The sequence below is a fragment of the Haliotis rubra genome, unplaced genomic scaffold (assembly GCF_003918875.1).
Source record: "Haliotis rubra isolate DU_JTF1 unplaced genomic scaffold, ASM391887v1 Scf509, whole genome shotgun sequence".
Taxonomy (NCBI): domain Eukaryota; kingdom Metazoa; phylum Mollusca; class Gastropoda; order Lepetellida; family Haliotidae; genus Haliotis; species Haliotis rubra.
The window spans coordinates 101,723-118,042 of record NW_025767201.1 but is presented as its reverse complement, the minus strand read 5'-3'; the positions used below and the strand labels follow the sequence as shown (position 1 = coordinate 118,042).

Below are 16,320 nucleotides of genomic sequence, written 5' to 3'. Positions count from 1 at the left end.
TATAATTATGATGACATTTATGATATAATTTGTTTAATGTTAATAGTTAAAGTAAGACAGTTACTATTTGTGTTCATACTTGTTAAAGTGGCTTCCAGTTGGCATATTTCTTTTGATGTAATTTGTTTTGAATCACTGAACAGAGTGAAGAAATAAAACAAAACTTTGGTTGGAATTGTAGAACTTTATGCACAAAATATTACAGTGAAGTTACATTGGTCTGGCTAGTAACTTTTTTATTTTTCTAGTAAAAGAAAACATTTGATTGTCAAAGGTCTGGAGCCCTGTTGTTATTTTTATAATATAGCAGGCAACATGCCCAGATAGATACTGTCAGAAAACACAAAGTTAGGACATTTCAGTCAGGTTGGCCTGATACTCATCGGTTATGGCTGACTTATGACAGGGAAGGTGATTTAATATTTTGTACTATTTAATAACTATGTACTGAAAATGGTATGACACAAGATGCTAAATGCAGAAAGTTTTAAAATATAACTTTGACCAGACATCTCATCATAATGATAATAAACTGTCCGTTCAGGCTCCAAAACTTTGTGATGATTTCCAGGTTGCAACTGCCCGTATGTATGAAAAACAAGACAAAGCAGCTGTCGCCTTGATGAAATCTGTTCATTGGTTAGCTTGTGAAAACATCCCACTGACAAAGTTTAAACGTTTTGTTGACTTTTTATATGAATTTGAAAACGAAGACACTGAAATTCTCAAGGAAGGTAAAATCAACTATGATTCTCCAACCACTGCCAGTGATCTGTTAACATCTGTGTTTGATATGATAGGGTATGAACTACAAGTTAAAATGGAAGAGTCTCCATTTGTTACGATTTAGGTACTACCAGCTCTGTTCTGTGAAATATCCCAGACCTGTCAGACTCACTGTGCAACCTATAGTAACAATAAACCAGTTTGAATAATATTGGTGGCATTAAGTTTTGTTAGGGACTCATAAAAGTTCTGAGGGACTCGTAGTTATTCAGCTCAGTGAGTCCCGGGACTCAGGCAGTTGAATTTGTAGATTTATCACTGAGACAGCGTAGACCCTATCTTGCTGCCAGACAACCTCAAGAGGTATCTACTGTGGTGGATGCATAGGTCGAACGTCTGTGGAGGGACCTATTTACAAGAGCCGGCCTTTGACACACATCTGTATGTAGATGCTTCGATGCAGGGCTGGGGTGCGCATCTCAACAGTCAAGTTGCATCAGGAAGGTGGTCCAAAATAGAGCAGCATCTTCACATCAATCTGATGGAGATGAAAGCCGTGATAAACGCCTTACAACTATGGTCAAGCTCGCTGAACAACAGAATGCTGATGGTCCACACGGACAACTCGAAAGTGGCATTCTCCATAAATCGGCAAGGATCCACAAGGTCTCCAAGCCTGCTACAGCTCACATTCCAGTTGTTCAACATCACGGAGGAAGCAAACATCTGGATAAAGGCGTGTCACATACCCGGAGCCAAGAACGTACTTGCAGACGCTCTCTCCCGACCACTACACCCATTCAGAAGCGTTCCGGCTCATCATAAGGGAAATAGGATCCCCACTCAGACTACTCATCCGTCCAGCAGATTACATGGCCAGCATAGACCTGCAGGATGCGTATCTACACATCCCCATACATCCGGAATCAAGAAAGTATCTACGATTCCTATTCATAGGGCAGCACTTCCAATGGAATGTCCTACCGTTTGGAATATCTTCGGCTCCGTGGCTATTCACACGAGTAACCAAGCCTATAGTCGCATATCTACATCATCGAGGTCTACGCAATGCCTTCAACTTGGACGACGGAATTCAGGTTCACCAAGATGCCAGTCAACTCAAACTACAACTGAACTTCACAATCAAGTTGTTCACTCAACTAGGATGGCTGGTGAACCTTATGAAGTCAGATTTGGGAAAATAGGATCCCCATGCATGGACTTGTTTGCCACGAGGTTCGACAAACAACTACCGACGTTTGTCTCACCAGTTCCAGATCCTCAAGTCTGGGCAACAGATGCACTGAGCATATCTTGGGAAGGACAAAACGCTTACGCGTTTCCACCCCCGATATTACTTCCGGAAGTACTGTTGAAGATCAAACAGACACAGGCGCTACAACTGACTTTGGTCTCAATACTGGCCAGCGAGAGTATGGTTCCTAGACCTAATAGAAGATCTCGGAAGTCAAGCAATCAAGTTACCAGATTGGCTGAACCTACTCATACATCCACACACCAAGCAAGTCCACAGGAACCCGACATTGTTCCAGCTACACGTGTGGACAGTATCAAAACATCTTTGAAGAAAAGAGGATACTCCGCCAGGGCAGCCAAGGCAGTAACGCTAGCGTTATGCAGATTTACTCATAACCTGTATGATGACAAATGGCTGAAGTTTGAGACTTATGCAAGGCGGAAAGGCTTCACTGCGATGAAAGCTACTCATCCTGAAGTGGCGGAATATCTGTGTCATTTTAGACAGAACAGACATCTGAAAGGTTCGACATTATCTACATACCTCGCCGCCATCAGTACAGTGATTACCATGAAAATAGGCATCAAGTTGACGAAAGTACCAGAATTACTTGCTCTGCTGAGATCTTTTAAACTGGAAGACCAGCAAAAGAAGTTCAGAGCTCCGGCCTGGGATCTGAATGTAATTCTAGGTCATCTTACGAGTGATGCCTACGAACCTCTAGATCAGACTACCCTCGAGCTGCTGACACAGAAGACTCTGTTCCTGCTTGCGCTAGCCACAGCAGCTCGAATATCAGAGATACATGCGCTGGACTTTGGTTGAACCAGATTCGACACGAGGCAACATGCTGCAGTTCATCTACGACTTATATGGAACTACCTGGTCAGCCAGATAGACAGTTCCACGTACCAGCGCTATCTACAATCCTCGGCCTAGAGGATATAGAAGACCTATCCTTGTGTCCGGTCAGAGCCCTGATGATATATCTTCAAGAGACTGAGACAAGGAGACAAAAATTCAAGTGCCTGTTCATCCCATTATCAACAGAGACATCGTTCTGGATGAGAGCCGCCATATTGAGAGCATATATAGCAGCAGGACTATAACCTCCTAGAGCTTCCAACCCACACGAAGTCAGAGCACTGGCGTCAACACTGGCTCTGCAGAGAAATTGCTCTATACCAGCAATTATGGAGGGCTGCTTTTGGAAGTCGGATACGGTGTTTGTCAACCACTACCTCCGAGACATAGCCACTGAAAACGTCTAAGGCATTCACCAATTTGGGCCTCTCGTTGTAGCACAGCAACTAACGGTTCCTCAAAGGCGCTGAGTTGGAAAATCACACACTTTATCACGTTGACTTGTTGATAACTTTTACTAAGGAAAAAGTATTAGTTTTAAAGTCCATGCACACAGTCTAGGACAGGCTAGCATGATTGATTAAAGATCCTGTACGGGTAAAGATCTTACCTGTACATGAAGGGGTCGCAACTCATTTATGATAAAGATCTTATCATAATCTATGGGTTGTTATGAGATATCTAGTAATAAGAAGATACTAGTTTATCTGTAGCCACATGAATCAACATGATTCAACTTGTCTGAGACTGAAGTAAGACAAGAAAGTGGGTGAGTGTATTGTTACGTCCGCTTCGGAAACTTCAAGGGATTCAAGTGTTCCACTACCATTCGAAAAGGAAAGGGAGATAAGCAAAAGATCATGAGTCAGGATAAGTATAAAAATATCAATTATACTTAAAAAATTATATTATTATTAAATTGATTCATTGGGTTTCAATCATAATAAGCTTAAACAGGTGAGACTGCTTGACCCATGTAACTAGAAAATTTAGTAAAATTTGAATATTTTTTACATTTGTGTACTTATCTTGCCTTACTCCTTAAAGCATTTACTGCCTGTATTTTGACCAGAAGAATAAAACTGTGAGGAGATCCAGCTGAAAAAGATTGTGCTCTACCCATTTGTGTGGAAGACCTCATCACAGCCTAGTTGACAGGAACTCATGACGTCACACATCTTCACAGTACAGGGTAGAAAAGATGCAACATCTGAAGACTTTGTGGGGAGGCAAGTCTGTGACAGGAGGGCCCTTTGATGTAGTAATAATAGCAATAGATTTTACTAACATTTTGAACTTGACCCCACTTGAACTTATAATTGATTCTAATAAATTGAATGCATCCAAGTAGATTCCATAGAAGATATGAAGATGTGTGAAATCATCACTTCTGGTTGCGCAGGCTGCGAGGAGGTCTGCCTCACAAGTGGCTGGAGCAACTTTTTCTTTATTTTTCTGTCAAAGTACAAGCAGTAAATGCATAAAGGAGATATGCAGTTAAACAAATTGTTTACCTTTACAACTGACATTCAATGTCCTTGTCATCACAAGAGTTTCCTGAGTACCTACTCCTTGTTGAAATTGACCTCAAATTAAAATATTGTCATTTCTGAATGTCCACTTGGTAACATGTGCTATGTGTACTACTGTGATATACTGAGAAGCAGACAGTTATTTTACAGGCCCTTGTTTCTTTGCGAGGATAAAAGATTTTAAAATATTGTTTTTGATGTGACCCCAAACTCAAAATGCTTCACAGTACAATGCAATACATCATGACATGGCCGGACACTTCGGTGCACCCCACCCGCCTGTTTTGCCGATCGCTACGCTACCATGGCATTTAATCGATTAAAACTAATGTAAACATAATCATGGATGATTGGCCTATTGAGCACCACTCATGACACCTACCAATTCTTTATTATTATTTCTGCAAGTCGACTGAAACCCGATTTTGACTCTCAACTAAACGATCTTGACACAAATGGATGACGATATATCTGCACAAAACAGGGGTGTAGTCGAAGCAAGCTCTCTCATTGGTTGATGCTTGTTAAGGAGACATTTACAACTGATGCTTTCTTTTGAGAAGCCATTGCTGAAAAAAAAATCTGAAATTTCCAAGTCAAGCAGTCGATGAAAGTAAAAATTCCTGTGAATTTATAAAGAATGTGCAAATTTACAAGTGTTGCCCAATCAGAGGGTTTGCTTGGACCACACCCACATTTTGTGGGGATATATAGTCATCCATTTGTGTGAAGATCGTTTAGTTTAGATTTTATTTTTCCCCCAGAAATTTCAAGTCTAAAGAATCTGATTCGATTTGTAAAACATCGGAAGGAAAAAAGTTTAGAAGTTGACAGCGAAAGTATGTTTGGTGATGAAACTGACAGCGCTGCTGGCAGCATGAAAAAATAGCTAAAAGTATAGGTATTCCTAAGAATTGGCTGCCTGATAAGTACAAAGATTGGCTTATGTGTGACAGGGTGAAAGATGTTATTTTCCGTTGACTTTGTCGTGAATTCAGATGGCAAGTTGGCAAGGATGGAAAAGTTAATCAGTTTGCTTGGTCAAAAGAATGAGTAAATTCGAAGCACACCAACTGAATAGTGAACATTTAGATGCACTTCGTGCTAACCTATATTTACTACAAATAACTCTGGAAAATCTGTATTGAAAAAAGGAAAAGTGACTTTGAATGAGAAAGAGACAGAACATAGATAATGATGCATGCACTGATGGGCTCTCTGATTTCCTATTAAAAGCATCAAATCTTATGAGAAGACATAAAGATCTTACATATATTGATCTATGGTCTAGTGATGAGAAATGAGAAGCTACAACTGTCTGCAAGATATAGCAAGATTTCTTTGGTGTTGGTTGTGTCTTCAGCTGAATGTTAGAGAGGCATTTCCATGATGGGTAGTAAGGCTGTAACCGGTGAATTGAACCGTAGCCCTTCATGAATTCAATTCGTTATTCGTGGTCACCAGAACCGAATATTAATGAATATTTATGATTTTGTTAAGGGAGCATGTTTTACTTGAACCCTTATGTCCTTTCCAAAGTGAGATATGCAAGAATGGAACATGTACTAGCATTGCAGTAGTGCAAGTCATGTTAGTTTGCCAAGACTGCACATGGTACAGTCGACTATAACTATTACATACCAAATTTGAGTGTCATGAGATCACTGGTTATTGCTGTGACAAATCAAAACTGTCAACATGGGCGTTCCATATTGTACATCAATCATTTCACTACAATATTGTATTCGTGAATAATTATTCGTATTCATTACCCAATATTCATGATACGTATCATATTCGCCACAGTGTATTCGTTGCAGACCTAATGGGTAGGGTTAACATGGTTAAGACAGATTGGAGGGCAAGGTCTCAAACTCTGTCAAAATTGATGACTGTGGCTCAATGCAAGGTTCCCTTGAAGGATTATGATCGGAAGGCAGCGATTGCCCTTTGGAATTCAGATGTAAAGAGGACCAGGAAATGGACCCAGATCACCTGTAGCTGATCAGTGTTCAGAATTTCAACCAGTAGTGAACAATGACTAATGATAAAGTGGACAGGTCAGACAGCTAGCTATCATCAATGTCTTTTCAAAGTTTGAGGTCACAGCAAAGAAACAAAAATACTTATCTAGCATTGTTTATTACCCATGATTTATTAGTGAAGGTTACAATAGAATTACAACTTTGACATTAGTTTTTCAGCATCATGACCATGGAGTAGATTGTTTACTGCTGTTGCCATGATTGTTCTGATTCACTAAACAACAAAAATATTCATTAAAATATAATAACCTCACTCCATTAAAAAGAAAATATCAGACTGTTCATTACCTTTAAAGATGAAATGCCTGAAGTCTTAATCTGCTAAAACTCAGATCATAAAATCTCCCCGTAAAACAATGTGCCTTAATCATGTTAATGCACGTATTGAGTCGTTTACCAGGGGAAGCTGTCATTCTCCTAAAGCCAATGAACACAGTATCAATTAACAGTGAGATAGTCATCCCATTACGCAGACAGGCAGACAGATAATAAAAAGGATGGCAATATGAAATCATTGGAAGTCAACAGGCAAGGCAGCATATCCAGGGGCGGATACAACTTTTTGAAAAAAGTTCATTTTCACCTGTTTTCACTAGAGTTTCAATGGTTATTTAATAAACTTTCAAGACTAAAGGGGGATGTACGCACCCTTGCTACCCCCTCTGGATCTGCCTATGAAGCCATGCCAAACATTAAGTGAGGTGAGGTGAAATTGGGTTTAACGTCGTGCTTGAGAATATTTCGCTCATATGACGACGTGCATGTGTGTGTATGTGTAAGTGCAGCTGCTTGTACTAGCCCAGACTGAAGCTGGTTTTATAGTGCTAGCCCACTGAGATACCATGCCACAGTGAAGCATGAATACCCCACTCAGACACATTATACTGACTCCGAGCCGACCAGTCCTTGTTGTACCCATTAATGCCCAGCGCCAGGCAGGGACCAACAAGTACCATATTTTGTCTTTTGGTATGACGCGGTTGGGGATCGAACCCGCGACCTCCGATCTCCGGGCGGACCCTCTAACCACTACACCACCAAGGCGGTCAAACATTAAGTGAAGTAGACATATACGAAAGACTTCCATGAGTTAATGTATGTAGTGTTATGTACTTGCCTTTGCTGTAATCACAGGTTAAAGTATCTCTAATGTATATACACTTCTTTGAGTGGCATTTTAGAAGTTGGGAATCTGTATCAAAACATCACATTCATGAAATAAACAAGTTGTTATCCATAAGATTTGTCTATATTGCATATACATGGTAGAAGTGTAAGTCACAGTTAGCTGTATAATAGTGGACAGTGGAATATATCTGACACCTGGTAAACAGTGGAAAGGGGTTTTTTTTGCTCGATCGGCATGTTACTTTCCGGCAATGACGGCAATGACAATATGTCTAAGTCTACATTTATGAGATAGGCCTAAGGCAGAAGACTGACTACACAGAGTAGGGTCAGTCAATGTGGGTGCGGCTGGCCTGCTCGATGCCAAGGTAAGCCATCCTGATCTGCAGCCTGCCAGACCAGCTAGATGGCTGGTTATGCATGGCTGGCTAATACCTGCACTAAGGAATTTCAGGTATGGCTGACAAACAAAGACCTCTGACCTATTTTGTTTGAGTGGTTGGATGACAATCAGAGTGGTGTTGTCATGTGACCCAGAGGCTCTGCTTGAGTCAACAGTGTGACCTGTCAATCATGACCGGAGGACTGGAGATGGTATTACTACACACAGATGGCATTGTCTTCTCTCACTGTGTTTCTGTATTACTGACAAAGAGTACCAAATGCCATGATCAATTTTGTCAAGCATATTGATTTGATTGTTTACATTAGTTTCTGAATCATCATTGATAAAGGCACCAATACTTACAATATGAACCTCTGAATCCTAGTAATTCCTTTTCACAGAAAATAATAAGTTTATTCTTTAGAGCTGGTTAAAATGATGGTTAGCTGGAAATATTGTCAATAGGAAAAATTATAAATGATTATTGATATGAAAAGTGTGTTATCGATAATATCGGACATTAACTTTTGTGATAGAAACAAGTTTAAATTTTCACACACAATATACAAATTTAGGACTTTATTCATTGTCTGCTTCTAAATGATGTTCTGGATGCTGTCTTGTTAGTAGTCTATGCATGAACATGTCACCACTTACAAGTGATGTGAAACATATTTATTTCTCTCAGACTTTTTCAGCATTTTTGCTCAAAAAGTTACGTCTCCGATATTTATCGATAATTGCTCTATATTTAGTAAACGATTTCCAATCTCTATGATCTATACCAATAGCCAGTTCTACTAACCTTATCAAGTATAAGCACTAATCTGGTTGACAATACAACAATACAGTTGAAGACAGAATATTAGCTATAGCTATTGGCAGGGTTTTATGCAACGCGCAAATGTGCATCCAGAACGCACAAATTTTATTATGTAGAGAATGGATTCAGAAAAATAATTCATTGTGTCCAGAGGGATGCACAATATTTTCAATGTACCCACATGACATCTTTGACTTTGCTAAGTGTTTGGTTGTTTCTTGCAGAACAGTTACTTGCATCATTTCACCCATCTGTCCATGTGATCAATGATTCATTCCAGGCTCTAAAGAAATGATCAAAACGTACAATTCTCTAAACCGTTACTTCATTGGACCTTCATATTGCCTGCAAGGACCCTTAAAACTAATAATTAGGGGTCTCGGCGACCCCCGGGACCCCCAAGTTTATGAATCGAGGTAAAACCGTGGCTATTGGCCAATCATCTCCTGAAAAACATGATGATTTTAAGACAAATGAACAAACAGACATGCCGCAGCAAAGATGATTATCATTAACATATGTCATACTTATATATTTTAGTCAGTACAAAAGCCATACTGGAAACATATAATTTCTGATTCTTGTGATGTGATAAGAAATTACCTGGGCAAGTACAACATGTACAGCTGCATACATTGGTCATACAATAACATCTTCAACACTACCGCTAGATAATAGCCAAGTAATAGCTGCCAAGGCATTAGGCTTGTACCAAGAAAACCATCCATTAACCGAGTTGAGCAAGGACAATTGTGGATAGGATAATGACACTTATGTAGCAGCAATTCCGGAATGTTTTGGTTGCCTCTTATACATAAGTTTCATTAAGGAAATAGATCACTGAATCATTTATAGAAATCAGTACAGTTGTCATGATTATGTCTAATCAAATATGTCTAAGCAGACTCAGGACTCCATCTGTATCAAAAGCATTGTCAAGCGTCAAGTTCAGATAATAAGCAAACCCTGGGTTCTGGTTCTTAAGTCAGTAGCAAAATGTGCAAAAACATGACATTTGTCAAGTAACACTGTTTAAAATACATTAATGGTGACTATGTTATCTACTGCTGCACTAACAGGTGCTTAATAAGTTCTACAAACTCTGCCTTTCAACCGTAAGCAAAATCATACAGTACTTGTCACATCAGGGAGGAATAATTTACCCAATAAATACTCCTTAATATGAATAAAAAAGGCATACAAAGCATATTTGTTGGGACAATAAGCAGTAGAGGATGTAACGTGTATGTGAGACAGTCCCCCGTTACGCGTACAAGTGACAACTTGAGAGGGGATCACATATTCGCGAGACTGCCTGATCACAGACAGGGAAATTCTGCGTGTCACACAAAAACGCGTCTAAAAGTGTGATGAAAATAATTAATAAGGGGCATCTGAATATCTGAATGAGAAGCCTTTGAAAAGACTATGGTAGAAATTCCAAGGACTGTCTGCAAATGTCTTTAGATTTACTAGTAGTTCTTCAGAGTACTTTCCTGGAGCATCTATCATAAGCCTGGACCAGTTACTCATTGGAGCTAAAGAATATTAAAGGTACACTGATCTATCTGTCTATGGCTTTAACCTGAAAGTCTAACACTGCCATTAGGTTTCATCTGCTGGCCTTAAAGATAGTAGCCCAGTCTCATGTCATATTCAGGCACGTCAACTGATTGTTACATGAGACTTGGTTACTATCTGCAAGGGCAACAGACATAAACTTTGAGACATTGTTTATACACACGCTAATTTTTTCAACCTGAGTGAGTGAGTAAGCCTTAATGCTGCTTTTAGCACTATTCCAGCAATATCACTGCAGGGGACACCAGAAATGGTGTTCACTCATTGTACCCATGTGGGGAATCGAACACGGGTCTTGACAAGCGGACGCTTTAACCATTAGGCTACTTTTTCAACCTGAACAAGCATACAAAAAAATGGTGGATGCCCATCAGATGTCGTTATTTGGATGCATCCCTGGTGGTTCTAGTCAAGTCTTTATAAAGTATCCCAGCAGTTAGGGCTGGCTAAAATGATTTATAATATCTAGTGTTGGGAATTGGTTAAAATCTCATAATTGATGATTGTTTCATTACAACCGGTCAATCATCGAAAATAATTGGTTAGCGTCATTTATGAAATTTTCCTGTTTGCACAAAAACATTGGGAAATTTTTTGTAGTTCTTTGGTTGTTTTTTCCGCAAATTTCACATTTCACAAGGATGACTAGTATGTTAGGAACATAAATTTCTTGGGGTCTTTAAGATAAATTCAATCATGACTTGGACCGAGCTTGTATTGCTCATGAAATGTAACAGACAAAACCAACCTTGTGAACAAAATTGTTAATGCAAAAGGTGTTCCAGAATTGTTTGTATTCGATTATGAGAAAACATGATCGATTGCTTGGTCGTTTTGGTCACTGCGACCAATCTTCGATTATTTCAATTAATCGGACCACCACTAATAATATCATCGATGAGAATGATTATTAATGATTATCGATATGAAAATTGTGTTATCGATAATATCGTACATTAACTGTTGCAATAGAAGAAAGTTTTAATTTACTCACACAATATACAAACTTAGGTCTTTATCCATGAGCTGCTTCCAAATTATGTTCATGACGCTGTTTAGATAGTAATCTATGCATAAACATGCATTAACTCACTACAGATGAGAAATATTTTTTATCTATTTCATTTTCAGATCTTTTTGGCATTATTGCTCAAAGTTACTTCTCTGATATTTATCAATTATTGATCTCTGTGAGCTCTACCAGCAGTGGAAGCATATTTTAATTTCTGAGGCGTGGACAGTATGATGAACGACTTTAGAACACAGCAAAAGTGTGTACATATTATTTATGCAACAATAAAGCTCAATTCATATTCTCAAAACAGCAATGATCCTTAAGTTTTGGGGGCAACTAAATTGCATACAACAATTACTACTCCCTTGTTGTCATCCATATTTGGTGGTTTTACCCTACACATGTTAAGAACTGTGGATATTGTGAAAATAGATGTCCCGTGTTATCCTTTCTGGCACAACAGAAAGAATGCTGGGATATCATCCTGGTACCCACTTCACAAAAAAACACAAGGAAAAGCAACAACCAGTCCTGGGGGATTGCTCTAGATCAGTTCTCCTCTAAGAGCAACACCACAATCAGTCATCCTATTCATAGCTGAAAAGATCAGTGGGGTGGCCTAATGGCTGAAGTGTCCACTCGTCACGTTGAAGACCCATTTTTAATTCCCTACACGGGTACAATGTGTGAAGCCCATTATTGCCGTCTTCAATTGTGATATTGCTGGAATTTTGCTAAAAGTGGAGTAAAACCATACTCACTAACCCCTACAACTGAAATTAGGGTAAATATTTCAAAATCAACTCATTTTATAACTGGCTGCAGGATATTGGAAGTTCAGCTATATGAAAATACATTGGAATAGCTTCTGCCACAGTAATGAATGCTTACAATTTGAAATTGTTACAAAAATAAAGTTTTGGAAAAATTAACAACTGGGTATCAGTGTCCACGGTAGGAAAAAAGGCGTTGCGTTCCTAAAAAGCAAAGCCCATCGGAATCTTACGTGTGCATGCCCGAGCCACTAAGTGGTGAGGTCTCAAGGGGGTTCTGGAGGCATAGCCCAGTAAACTTTTGAAATTTCACAGCATTGTATAATCATTTGCAAGCATATTAGCTGAGAGAAACTTTATTTTATTTTGTTGTTTCCTTGGGGAAAATATGTTTTTCGGTTACCTGTTGTGTTTCACGAACCATCTGTTCATATGTCCACAAGTCATCGTCATTATTTTGAAAAAGGATCAGCTTAACTTTAGCCCATTAAAAGAGCTTTTCAGTTTCATAAATAATTTGGGAAGATGTGGCACACAATATGTGACTCGAGCATCTCAGAACTGCAAATAGCTATATAAGGTATGAATTCTTGACATATATGGTCATACAGGGTTCGGAGTTTTGCACGCCATCTCGCTATTTATAAACCTGGGGAATTCCAAGTTTTGGTAACATCGCCATGTCTGACTGCCTGACTGACTGAGTTTAGTTTTATGCCGCTTTTAGCAATATTCCAGCAATATCACGGCGGGGGACACCAGAAATGGGCTTAACACATTGTGCCCATGTGGGGAATCGAACCCGGGTCTTCGGCGTGACGAGCCAACGCTTTAACCACTAGGCTACACATCACCATGTCAAAAATGACGATGTTACATTTCAGTATCATCATGATCAAGTGAATTAAGGAAGTAATTTACAAATGGTTTGCTTGCAGAATATGCAGGGAGAAAATATTGGGCGTGAACTGTTGATTTATTTGCGTAAAACATGCATGTTTTTGCGTTAACACATACACTGTGTATTCTTCTTTTAGTCATTTGATATTGTTACATGATTTTTGTTTCATTTCTAGATTACCAAGGGATGTATTATCTAAAATTCTTGAATAAGTGCTCCTAGCAGACAAACTGGGGAAAACATTGTTATTTTGTTCAAAAGTTAACATTTTCTTAAATTGGTAGTGTGTGATAACATTTACTTAAATAATTGAAAATAGAGCTTTTCAAAATATTCCTATTTACGGGTCTTGTTCTAAGTGAACACAGACTACTTCTTCAGAGTCACAAAAGTAGTTATCAGTTATATATACACATGTCATTGTAACATGAATTTGGAATATATCAAAGGACAATAGTGGGCATTGTTAATTATGTTTGATGCAGATATGAGGCTGAATATTTGCCCGAAACAAGTTTTGATAAATCCCTCTTACCCAACTACTATGGCTACTGGCGTGAACAATATTGTTGATGAGTGGCTTCAAAATTGCTGTTTTTGAGGACATCTTGGTTTGATCACGATGGTTAAACTGCTCTACACCAGTAGAGCGTTATGCTGAGTACATAACTTTATGTTATCGCTGATTAAGATAAATTGTACAGACTTATGTTTGGTCACTTATTGAAAAGCACTTTAAGTGCTTGAGAATGAAACATACTGAAACACGTCCTAATTAGTGTTACTTCTGCTCCAGTAACAAAGATTTGGGGTTTGGAACTGGCTGCTTCAGGTTCTTTTCAGAAAATATATGTGAGCATGCTAAGTGGAAGTCACAGTTGGCAATTTGGTTCCTTTGAGTGCTAACTGAAGACAACCTTTAACTTTTCGAGATATGCTCTTGGAAAAACAAATTCCCTTGTGAATTGAATCCATGTCAAACTTGTTGCCATGAAAAAATACAAATTCTAAAATCCCCTAAATAGCAAAGGCACCAGTTGACAACCTGGTCTACATGTGTAAAGGATTTATGAACATGATGAAAAAATACCCATTGGGTTTAAACATAGGGGTCCGGACAAACAAATAATATGAATAGAATGAAAGTCAAACTTATTGCTGTTGAATGAAAAATACATTCTCAAAAATCCCTAAGTTGCAAAAGGCAGCAGATGAAATCCTGGTCTTGGTGTGTGCAAAGGTTCATGTGAGAATGCCGATTAGATTTGGAGACACGATCTGCACAAGAAAAGATTACAGACAGACATTATAATTACTATGTCCCCTCATATATATTACATAGTTTTTCTTGCATCAAGACAAAGATAGTCATTCATGCTGAATACTCTCACTTACCTACTTACCTGTTCTCAATATGACAGGTCATTTCCTACTGCTTTTGCTTTTAGAATGTTCAGTAAGTTTCAAATAAGAAATATTTCAAAACAAACATCACACAGAAAACAATGTAATTTTAGTGTCAACACGCGTTAATGGTATGCATGGGAAAATATTCCTGCACAGCAGTTTCTTCAGTGATGTCGAGATTGACCTAATATAGATCTGGGCTCGAGTCATCTTCACACAAACCTGGGATGACTTTAATCGCAGCCGTAAAAAGTTGTGACTTAATGATTAATACATAGGCCTCAACGGCTATCTCTTTGAAAAATTAGAACAAGTGGTGAAAAGTGAACTATTGACATCATATTCGCAGGTGCGCAGTGATAGGGATCTATCAACACAAGGAAACAAGGTGACATGACAGGCAGAGGCAAGATGGAAGGAAGTGAGGCACGGCTGTCAAAATACTAAATATGTCGAGCTGTACAGTTGACGAAGAAACCATGTCTGTTAGGTTCATGCAAACACAGTACCATCTAGACTTCAATTTCATGTAGCATATGAATATTAACACTCACAATCATAAAGTTACAAATTATGTATCACCTGGGTCTCTGTCCTAAGAAAGCAAGTCCAATATGTCCGTACGATGGGTGGAAGATCTCTTGCCTTGCTCTCAAGTAACAGCCAATACAATTGGTTCGCCTCTGTTAGAAGACTGTTGATTGGCCCATCGTTTCTTGCATGAATGAAGATGGTCACGACCGGGACCGGAGAAATATATGCCAGATCTAGAGTATATTCTCAAGAAGCGAGATTACGTTCGTGTAGACAGGCAATGTCAAACTTTTGGCCGGAATGAGCTACGTAACTATCCTCCATAGAAATACAAGTACACCTAGCTTGGAACGTGTACAGATACAAGTATATATATAGATCTATGTCCAAAAGTTATAAGTTAAAGTATGGGAACATAGGTAGATCTAATGTTTAAATGTACCAATCTATTTATTTCTATTCGTGACATAATGGTTTTGATCCTGATAGTAGATGTTTTGAGTGAAAGAAAAATAAAGGCGGAGGAGTGCGAGAAATGTGTTCTTATAAGACAACATTTATAAAGCCCATGATCGTGTGCTGGAATTACGGGATTGTGTTGGTGTGTGTGTGTGTGTGTGTGGGTTGAAGACACTGACAGCGTACTACGGTCTGTCGGTAGGGTAACATAATACTATTCATTGGTTTTATGAGCAGATAAATGTGAGTGAGTGAGTTTAGTTTTACGCCGCACTCAGCAATATTCCAGCTATATATGGCGGCGGTCTGAAAATAACATAGTCTGGACCAGACAATCCAGTGATCAACAGCATGAGCATCGATCTACAATTGGGAACCGATGACATGTGTGAACCAAGTCAGCGAGCCTGACCTCCCGATCCCGTTAGTGGCCTCTCACGACAAGCATGGGTTACTGAAGGCTCATTCTAACCCGGACCTTCACGGGTAAAAAAATGTTTGACACACCGTATAAATATTCGAACATCTTGGAGTTCTCCTTTTGTATCCCTCCTGACCAGAGGGGTGTTATTGGTCCCTATTGCCCACCAATCGTTCTGTATTACAAAGGCAAAGATGTTGTTTCTGAAGTGTAATTCAGTAGAAATAGGCTTGAAGCCATTGGGGAATCGGCGTGAGGAGTGAACTCTTTAACCACTAGGCTACCCCACCGCCCCTGTAGATATGGACATAATTAAGTAGCATACATTTGATAGCGTAACAACATTTGTCACTTGAGAGAACAAATAGGCATGGTTTCTTTACTTTGAATTTTTATTCTAAATGTTCATGGAGTCAGGCATACGAACCTTGTGCATATGTTTTATGCAAGCCCTACAATACGTGGGGA

At 39.0% G+C, this 16,320-nt stretch overlaps 1 protein-coding gene across 4 annotated transcripts in view; it reads right to left on the bottom strand.

Annotated features, from left to right (window-relative positions):
- Positions 1 to 15,125, bottom strand: part of LOC124292128 (protein kinase C and casein kinase substrate in neurons protein 2-like) — a 66,102-nt gene extending 50,977 nt beyond the window's left edge. The window contains exon 1 of one of the 4 annotated variants that reach the window (XM_046729181.1): positions 15,021 to 15,125. The gene's annotated coding sequence lies outside the window, so the exon portion shown is untranslated. Of the gene's footprint in view, positions 1 to 14,992 lie in introns of all 4 variants that reach the window. The other 3 variants (XM_046729178.1, XM_046729182.1, XM_046729180.1) reach the window with 3 other exon arrangements.
- Between the last annotated feature and the right edge of the window lie 1,195 nt (positions 15,126 to 16,320).